The following is a 10,640-nucleotide window of genomic DNA, read 5'->3' as shown; positions in this document are numbered from 1 at the left end:
ATATAATGTCGTTCAGAAAACAAAGAAATATGCCTGGTGCAGCAGTGTTCCTGGACTTCGAAAAAGCCTTTGACTCTATCGAATGGAATTACTTACAAAAATGTCTTGAAATATTTAAATTTGGTCCTCAACTCCAACAATGGGTTAAAATATTCTATAACGTCATATCTAGTTGCGTACTCAATAACGGTTTTGCAAGTCAACACTTTACGCTATCCAGAGGCGTGAGGCAAGGATGCCCTTTGTCGGGATTACTTTTTATTATAGGTATAGAAGTCTTAGGTAATGCGATAAGACAATCAGCTACAATAAAAGGTATTGAAATCACACCCGGAAAAACTGCGAAGCTTGCTCAGTATGCCGATGACACCACCATATTTGTGAAGGACACTCAATCGATAACCAATCTGTTTAACCTTTTAGAATTATTTGAACGTGTTTCCGGCCTTCGGATAAACCAGACCAAGTCGGAACTCCTTTGGTTAGGATCATGGCGTCTGCGCAAAGATAAAATCTTGAGCTTAAAACTTAGTGAAGAGCCGATATATGCGCTCGGAATTTATTTTTCTTATAATGACGAACGCGCAATTGAAAAAAACTTTTATGATAAACTCAGGTCGCTTAAAAAAGTTCTCAACATTTGGTCATCAAGAGACATTTCTGTTTATGGCAAAGTTAATATAGTCAAAACACTTGCGCTGTCGAAACTCACGTTTGTTTGTAGCGTGCTGGAAACCCCTTATGGCTTTACGGAAGAGGTCAACAAAATCATTTTTAATTTCCGATTTGGAAGTATAAGCAGCCTAAAATAAAAAGATCTACGATCATCAAATGCAAAGAAGAAGGAGGTCTAAATATGACTGACTTCACGGTATTCGATAAAGCTCTAAAACTATGTTGGGTAAAGCGCTTATGTTCTACAGATGACGCACCATGGAAAGCGATACCAATTTCACTGCTATCAAGCGTAGGTGGCAAACTAATTTTCGAGTGCAACTACGATGTCAAACGCATAAATTTAGATAAATCGCTTCCGAAATTTTACAACGATGTAATAACTTACTGGCAAGAGTTATCCAATAACCTACCTAAGACGAAGAGTGACGTATTAAACCAAATTATATGGAATGATCAGTTTATAAAAATAAATAAAAAGTCAGTGCTCTTCCAAAACTGGCACATCGGCGGCATAAAAAACGTATCCAGTCCAGCAGATGAACAAAAAAAAAAACGCTTTCTGTCTTTTCAGTCCTTCCAACAGAAATTCCATATAAACTGCAACTTTCTACAATACTGCGGGCTTTTATCTGCGATACCAAGTGCTTGGAAAGAGCTTTTAAAATCACAAACCGGAAACCTCTCCTTCTCGTTTTAGAGTCCCCTATCCGGTTTTTTCCGCGATCCTCAACAACCCCCACCACCACCCCCATACAGAACATCTTGTATAAGCCGTGACGGTCATAACGACTATATGTCACGAACATGATGATATAACTTGAACCCTCCCACGAACCTTATGAAAACAAACAGGCCCTTGACCTATAACCGAGATTTTGTCCACGTACAACATGAAAGAACTTAGCTAGCCGAATAAAAACAAAAAGACAATGGCGAATTCCGTGAACTGCTTCATGCCAGATTGAAAGAAAAGAGGAGTTAGTCAAATTAATAACAATCGAATAGAGAACAAAAATAGTGAAAACAGAAATGGTGAAATTAGGCAAAACATGCTTTAATCGACACAAGTCTTTCTCATGTGCAGAACTTGTATCCTGAAAACAGTAGACCATTAGCCAACATAAACTAATTCTTCGTTTAAGTCAACAATGCGAAGATGTCAAAAAACTTGTGACCCTTTCTAGATGCATTTTATCTTTGTAGAATCACTTGAAACATATAAAAATGCCTCCATAAAATTCAAACGTCTAACTACTATTTATTTTCAATTTCCAAATCAGAAACTAAACTTCGATACTGAGTTTGCGTTAAATCGGGAGGAAAGTTAATTGGTATGCAATCCAAAATAAAATCAAAATATCAAAGATATAAAAATACACGGCTACCAAGGAGTTTGTCGTCGTGGTGACAGACCGCGTTCAATTCCAGGCTTCCTGCTATTTTTTTTCCGCCAAAAAACCAATTACCGCAATCGGGTATCGCGCGACAAAGGGAGTAGGTTTTTTACTGGCAGTCGGTGGCTATTCTCCTTAAGAATCTGTTGCTCATATATGTAGCTATTCTGTTTAAAAGTCTGCCCGGTTTTTGATCGTTAAAATGGAATAAATATGAATTATATAAATATCATATGGGAGGCGCGGTGGCCTAATGGTTAGTGCGCCGTACTCCGGATCGAGCGGTCCGAGTTCGAGCCCCTGCCGGGGTCACTTGTGTTGTGTTCTTGGGCAAGACACTTAACTCTCATAGTGCCTCTCTCCACCCAGGTGTATAAATGATTACCGGCGACATAATGCTGGGGGGGGAACCCTGCAATGGACTAGCATCCCATTCAGGGGGGAGTAGGAATATTCCTAGCCGCTTAATGCTGCGGAAACCGGGATAAGCTCCGGCAGTGTGGGCCGCTTGGCTCGTGGCTTCTCCATATAAATATCATAAGGAGGTCTGTTGCCGAGATTAAAGAAACTGCTTGCTTCGCTGCGTATGACGTCACATTTTTCAGTTGAGGGGGGTATGGTGGGGAAGATTTAATTTTTGAAATATTTTTTGGGCAACAAGGCAGATTTTTTTTTCAGTATTTTTAGTAGCGGAGCTCCCACGCGCCGAAGGCGCGTAGCGTAGCTCCATAGGTAACATGCGGGTACAAGGGAACAGACAGGGCAAATGGTATCCTATCGAACCGAGAAATTTTGGTTGTCGCGTACGTACGTCCGTCCGTACGCACGGATTAGGCCTGGGAACGAGATAGGCCCCGGTGGCAACCCGCGTCTTTTGGCGGGAAAAATCATTACTAACAAGGCCTTAGCAAAAAAGTTTTAAAACGATTTCTACTCAGCTAAGCTTTATATAGTAGGAAGTTTTAAACGCGAGGAAAAAAAAAATCATTCTTAGCTCTTGTTGACAATGTTAGAATTACATGAAGGGGAGACTAACTTGAGGCAGTCCGCTGTGTGAAAAGTCAGGAAACAATCTCACAGCATGCCGATTTACCAAGCGTACGCATGAGTTCACTACTAAGCATGAAGACTCCGCGATTGAAAAGCACACGAAGGACTCAATTTTAAAGACAGTTTATTACAGATACATTATTTCTGGATATATTCCTTGTTTCACCTGCGATGACAAACATAGTTAGTAGAGGAGTAAAGATTGTGGCCGATTGAAATGGAAATCTTCCAACTCAGTTCTTGGTGAGTGTGAAGCAAAGACGGTTAAAGACAACATTCCTTTACGAAAACGAGGTGAGCTATTGATGTTCATTTTTTTAACAGATTAGAAAAGTCTTTGGTATTTAGATTAACCAGCATTCAGCCTAATACATCATTTTTAAACGAAGCTGGGTTCTAGCTCTCAGTCGTGTACCGGTATGTCAACAACATAGACTTATTAAATGAACTGAAATTCGTTTTGTCTTAAACACGAGTTGTATTCAAAGCATACCTTACTTCTGGTCTGTCCTATCCGCGTTTATTTGTTTATTCTGTAGTTAAATCACCGAAGTAGGAAGAACACACCACTTTTAAACGTTGGAAAGAGTACAGAACAAGTAAAGAACAAAATTTACATGAAAATTTGTAAGAATGTGGTCGAGTCATGATCAGATGCAATACAGTATGGGGCCCAGTTCTCGGCCACTTTAGACGTAAACTAGTATTTCTTTCCTCAGAATAACCAAAGAAACTTGAAATTTCTCCCAGAGCTTTCTACATTATTCAGCTTTTTGGTGTAAAGCTATCGACCGGTTAATACTGTAATTAATTATCCCGAACAATAATAAAAATAAAATCTCCTTTTGTGGGCCCAGTTCTCGGCCACCAAAAAGCTTATGCATAATTTCCGTATAAAAAGGCTCAATTAATTTTCACTGTCATAAAATCACACTGTAAACTTATTTATATTATATCGATCGCAAATTATTTTTATGAGGCTTTGTTTTACTTTGGCTGGTTTCCATTGATCGCAGACGATCGCATCGGATCGCAGACGATCGCAAAATCGCAGATTGCCGTGTGATCGCGTCGCAGGCGCCTGTTTCTGTCGCAAAAGATGGTAGACCATCGCAGAAGTGTTGTGTGGGAGTGTCGAAATTATGGGATAGTTGTCGCATCGATCACAATTGTGTTTCCATTGTCGCAACGCGCAGGGAATGAACTTGGTTCTATTCTCGCGATGTCTGCGATCGTGTGGATCGATCGCAGACGATCGCAAACGATCGCCGATGCGTGTTTCCAAATGATCGCAGATCGCAAAACCTACAATTCTGCGATCGTCTGCAATCCATCGATCATCTGCGATCATATGGAAACCAGCCTTTAGAAAGGAAGGTTTTAACGCGCCTAGTTGCTTGCCTATTTGCAGTTTCTTGCAAAACCGCAGAATTGTGTTGTGTGACCAATGCATTTAGATGGTTTACTTTGCAGTGGAAAGGTCTTGAAAGAGTTAGGTGTTGTAGAAATGATAAACAAGACAAGAGTCAGCTCAAAACTTAGAGATTTAATTGAACTTTATTTTTAAAACATTTCTTTCTTTTATTCTGGCTGCAGTAGATGAAATTATATTAAAATTTAAAGCGCTGAGCTGTGATAGCGAGCAGGGTGGCCGAGAACTGGCAAATACGCAAAAGTCGCACGAAAAAATTCCGAAGTAAATTAAGACCAACAAAATACAAAGAATCAACGAAAAGTTAACTTAAGCAGAAAGCTGAATTATTTTACGTTTCACATGCAAAAAATTAGCTCTTTTGGTTGGGGCTTTCGGATAAAGTACGAATTTAACTGCATCCAAGAATTTCAAGGAGCCGTAAACAAACAAGATTTCGGGAAAACAAATTAACCTACCTCCGCGTAAACTCGACGTGTGAGCTTTCTATAGCGAGTTGAAGGATCAAACTGACGATACTTAGAGCACAAGAATCAGTCTTTCGCTGGATGTAAATAACTTTTTGTTTTAATTCAACTGAGGCGTGAAAAAACGCGTTGAACACAAAGTGGCCGAGAACTGGACCCGGCCGAGAACTGGGCCCCATACTGTATAGGGGACATTGCTAGCTGAGAGTCTTAGCGAAATATAGTTTCTCCATGACCTCTGTTATTTTTCACTGAGAACTTTGCGTAGTTTTCCTTATTTTAATTTTTATCATATGAATGTTATGAGTGACAACGTTTTGTGAAAGTTTTGTATTTCTTATCTGATTTTACAGCCTTTCTCAGAATAAATTGATTAGTTTATTCATATTTTTTATAACTTACCGTATTTAATCGATTAAACGCCTCCCTCGAATAAGCGCTACATGTTAGAACAGAAATATTAATAAACGTCGCCCTTGAATAAACGCGGCATGATGATGATGCAGCATTCATTCGAATAACAGACTCGGAAAGCAAATGCAGTAATAATCAAGCTTGAGCAGGCCAAAAAAATATTTTTCTTGATTGTAACAAGGTTTTAAGGTATTGAAATTGACTTTTCAGGCATGCACTAAAACATGTTTCTGTTTTTTTTTTTTTAATTTAAATGTTCAGTTACCATACTATTGTTTACAAGAAATAAATTGAATTTTAAATGAATGCCGCCCTCGTATAAATGCTTCCCTCTAATAAACGCCGCACTCGAATCACGAAAAATTAAATAAACGCCGTGGCGTTTAACCGAATAAATATGGTACATAAAAGAATATAGCACAGATTCTAAAATGTTATGCGAAAGATCATGAAATTTTCTTAAGTTTTTACAACCAAACTGATCCTGAAGTTATAATGTAGGATAAGGGCTTGGAAAAAAATAAATTCCAGATTGCCCTGTGGTTAACAAGCAGCTCTCAAATTTTGCTTGCCTAGGACTGTGCATGATTGTGTTTCTTAGTAAACTTGTGACTGTATAATTTACATGTAGACGACTTGCCTGGGCCTTTTAACCTATTACGCAAACAGGCACAAAAAATTAATTGCTTGACAGAAAAATCTACTTGCCCCAGACAATCAGAGGGTACTTTTTTAGCCCTGTGGCTATGAGCATTGCTTTCTTGAAGGTTGCACATGACTCGTACAATTCTTTAAGCCTTTCAAAGTTTTCCAACTTAAAGCAGTGACTAAATCAAATAGTTTTGCCAATTTTTTTCTACAAGAGAAGTAGGATTAGTTTTTGATCGTGAAAAAAATAAGTTCAAAATGGGCCTGTCTGCGATGACTCAAGGATTATATAATTAAAAGTAAATAATACATACATGTATTATTTATTTACATGTACAACAAGTTTTTTGAAGTCAATTTCAGTGAGAAGTATTTATGGAGGGTGTAAGATGCAGTTTGAAGTTATCATTTATTTTGGTAAATCTGTTGTCTTTCTAAAACTTGCTGTTAGGATTTCCATACTTTTTGCCAGGATGCAAGTTAAGAATTTTACAGGTTTTTGATATGTATAAATTTTGTTTTCAGTGCAGGGAAAACAGTCAAGGGGTGCAGTTAGTGAAATTGGTGATGCAGGTAATCATTACATAAGTGCCAGCTTATACCTTTCTTTATCTAGATATTAAAAAAGCTCCATGACACATAAGTGCATGAAACTTGTTTTTCAAGTGTAAAACTTTTGGGTGTGAAAAATGGTATGCATTTTAACCCCTTGGTAAGTTTACATTGTATATTTCCCTAAAATCCTCGACGTTCAATTGAGGAATTTAATATACACAATTTATATGTAACAGCACATGTACATAAAATGTTTTTATTGTTCAAGAAAAATGTTTTCGTTGTTCATACAATGCACCCCTCCCCCACCGTGGAGGAGGGGTATGAGGGCAAAGACCCGACAAGATCTGCTACCTGACCCGACAAAAAACCGGAATACTTGTAATGATTTTGTGGGAGAAGTACAAATTGACCTGTTGTGTTTGAATTCCTTTTGTTAATACCTTAATTAAACCTTAATAGCTAATAAGCTCAGGCCCTAACTTGACATAAATTGTCTTGTTGTGGTACCAGGCAACTGTAGAAATAAAACTTAAACTCAGCTGAAATTTTACGTGAACACAAAGACTTAAGTAGTAAAATTTTAAAGCTGCTTAGGCCAGAAAAGCCAGCTGGGCTTGTTGATGAGCCGGCTTAGTGTTTTCTTAGCTACATCCCTGATAAAAGTTTTAGGGAGAATATGTAAGCTTTCCTGGACCTAATCACAGTACTTTCAACAGCACCTGTCAGAGATAAATAATTATAAGAGTCTCAAAAGACACATAATTAATTTTTGTAGGGAACTCTTGAATTAAGCCGGTGTTTCACACCCCAAAACATTCATCAAAGCCTCCCCATGTGCCGGGTCTTATTTTGGTTCTAAACATACATGTATCCCCCAACACATTCCCTGGCCCATGCAAAAATTGGAAAAATAACTCTCTTTTTTATGTATCTGTATAATGTTCTGAATAAATTCAATTAAAATTATAAATATTCATTTGATGTCAATGATCATCAACAAAATGGTATCTGTTATTTTCCCTTTTTCAGGGTTAACACGAGTAGCAGAATTTCCACAGAGAGTTGCAGACACAGAGAGGGAGATAAATGAACAATCAGAATATATTATTTCTTCATTGCATGTACAACTAACACTTATGTATTCTGTGTGAAATACAATTTATGTGGTCAGGTGTAATTTTAAAGTTAATGAAATAGAGCCAGATAAGGTTCAACCATGTACGTATTTCTTAAGGGATCTCTGACAACACAATATAAAAATCATCCGGCTACCCAAACATTTGTGGGAGGTGTGGTGACCTAATGATTATTGTGCTTGACTCCGGATCGATCGGTCCGGGTTCGAGACCTGGCCTGGGCACTACGTTGTGTTCTTAGGCAAGACACTTTACTCTCATAGTTCTTCTCTTCACCCAGGTGTATAAATGGGTACCGGCTTATTTACTGCTGGGGGAGGGGGGGGGGGGGTTAACCCTGTGATGGACTAGCATCCCATCCAGGGGGAGTAGAAATACTCCTAGCCGCTTAATAATGCTGCATAAACCTGGTTACGCTCCAGCCTGATGAGCCACTTGGCTCAACAGCAGGCTTTACCTACCCAAACATTTAATTCCCAGTGCCCACACTGTGAAGAACAGTCAGGTAATCAAGATAATGAGATACACAGTTCATCAATCTCTAAATTAATCTTACATGTTGCAATACAATAATAACTGATAAAATATATGTTGTTCATAGGCAAATTTTTACTTCACCAAAACCAAACTCAGTCATTAAATAATAAAACATTTAACACAGCTGTTTTGTTTTGTGGATGTGTCTCACAGATCAGTTATTTGTTGTTAAGCCTTCTGTTTCAGTAGAACTAATTTAATAGCCATATTTTTTGCCCATGCTTGCATGGTTTAATATACAAGCAAATGCATGGTAAAATTTTTGCCAAACAATCTATACAGACTATACCTGAGTTTAGGACTAACAAACAGTATGTCTGCCTCTCCAGAATTTTTCTTAGTTTACATGCAATTAAGTAAAGTGAAGCCCCTCAAGGGCAAAGGGACTCATATGAAGGGAAAATGGTGTTATCATTTTGGGGGAACCTATTTGGCATAATGAATGCTTGCGGCTGGCTTTTACTTCGGTTTGCTAGCAGACAGCTGTTATTTATAGTATCGGGAAATAATACTGTCACTGTTCCAATAGGGCCCCCGTTTGAGGGGGGGGAGGGTGGGACAAGCTACATGCAAAACTTTCCAGTTGTATGCTATGTACAGCTATAACATACCAGTTATGGTGGGTGTATGGATATTTTCTAGAGCAACGCTTTCTTTGTTCTAGTTTCTCTTTGAGAGTTTATATATCTTTGGGAGGTTATGCACAAACTGCTAGATGATCATCCTCTTTTGATTGATCAACTCTTTTTACTTTAATTTGGTGCTGTTGTTCATGGTGAAAAACAATACATAATATATATAAAGAAAGTAACACGAATAAAAATCATTCTAAAAAATATGTAAAGGGCATATAACCGGGGAGCTCCGCTTTTAGGCTTGCCTAAATCTATATATTATTTTTAATAGGAGCTTACAATGTATGCATGATTTTATTTTCTTTGTTGGGGAGCGGGGGGCTGCAGGGACTTTTTTGCAAATCCTAAAACCAACATCCCTTCCCTCAAAAGACAACTGGTTCGCCCCTTGGTTGAACCACAGCCTTACAACGTTTATATATCCTTATATGCCGTTTAAAATCTATTTCAGCTCAGCCTAGCCTAGTGTTAAATTTAGATTCGCATAACTCGTAGATTTAAACCTCTTCCCAGTCTACAAACCAAGACAAAAAGATTTGGGAAGGTTGTAAAAACATTCCCGATTAGAGAGAGTTTCGAATTCAATTTAGCAATCCCCATCCCTGTACTGCTGTAGGATCCCCCCACTCCCTCATTTCAATGTTGGTCCATCATTTCACAACCTTGTGTGAGTAAGGTCGCTTGTCGCCCAACGTTGAATAGAGGAGTGGAGGAGAGGCACAGAAGAGCAAAACTTTTCACATTTCTGTCTGGGGTTGTAGGCTGTGACAAGGATCTGGGATACTATTGTAATAGATTATTGCTTTATTTTTCGTCTTTATCAATCAATTTCCTGCCAACTGTATCGATATGTATAAGTTCTGTCAATCAGCTGTTCTGCAACTTTAATTTGACTTCTATTTTTATATTTCCCCGAAAATTACCCCAACCCGATGAATTCCTGTCTATTAATTCCGAGGTCGATGAGCCTTATGTCATAACATGTCTGTTGGCTTTTCATTGTCAAAATACTCCTGTTTGGAAACATATCAGTAATCGCTTCTATTTTTGGGAGTACTTAAAATCGTTCGATTCAAGGGTCTTGATCTTACCAGGAAAAATGCCAAGGAATTTTATTTTATTGCGTTACCTTGAAAACAACAGGAAAACATGTTGTCAACAGTTTTTAGAGGACGGCATTCATTTGATGCCAATATTACATGTTGCAAGCACGAAAGTGCTTTTACAATAAAAGGAAATATCATAACTTACAACATATTAAGTTGATTAAATCATTTATAAACGACAAACTAAATGTCAAGAAACAAGAAAATTAAAAAAAAATGTCAACATAAATTATCATTTCGGTTATTCATCTCTTTTACGCTAATTACGTCACTCGTCCAATAGAAAATAACAGTTCAGGTCAGGTAGTTAGTCCTCTACCCCTACACCCCCTCCCTACTACTTCCGCCAGCAACTTGTATATGTAACAACAATTTATTTCAGCAGTCTTACAGTGCATAGTATCAACTAAAATACAATAATCTTATAGGACTAAATTGAGACAACTTTATTACAGAAATCTTGTAGAATCAAGCAAACTTCCGCTAACGAACACCTTCCGGCGTGGTAGGACACGTTGTCATGGTCCCAGTACAGATTTTCTACCTTTCATGCATATAAAGCGGACACCTCTCCCTACGTGTCTA

The 10,640-nt window shown here is 38.1% G+C and overlaps 1 long non-coding RNA gene and 1 pseudogene across 2 annotated transcripts in view; one reads left to right on the top strand and one right to left on the bottom strand.

Moving 5' to 3' along the window:
- Positions 1-10,640, bottom strand: part of LOC144665203 (uncharacterized) — a 277,333-nt pseudogene that overhangs the window by 131,167 nt on the left and 135,526 nt on the right. The window lies entirely within an intron of this gene.
- Positions 2,898-9,198, top strand: LOC144665449 (uncharacterized). The gene is made up of 3 exons (XR_013572941.1): positions 2,898-3,416; positions 6,609-6,656; positions 7,671-9,198. It is a non-coding gene; the product is annotated as an uncharacterized LOC144665449 (long non-coding RNA).

The sequence above is a fragment of the Oculina patagonica genome, chromosome 9 (genome assembly GCF_052425735.1).
Source record: "Oculina patagonica isolate OP01 chromosome 9, crgOcupat, whole genome shotgun sequence".
Taxonomy (NCBI): Eukaryota; Metazoa; Cnidaria; class Anthozoa; order Scleractinia; family Oculinidae; genus Oculina; species Oculina patagonica.
Note: the sequence above shows the minus strand (reverse complement) of the source record. Positions and strands in the feature narration are given on the sequence as shown.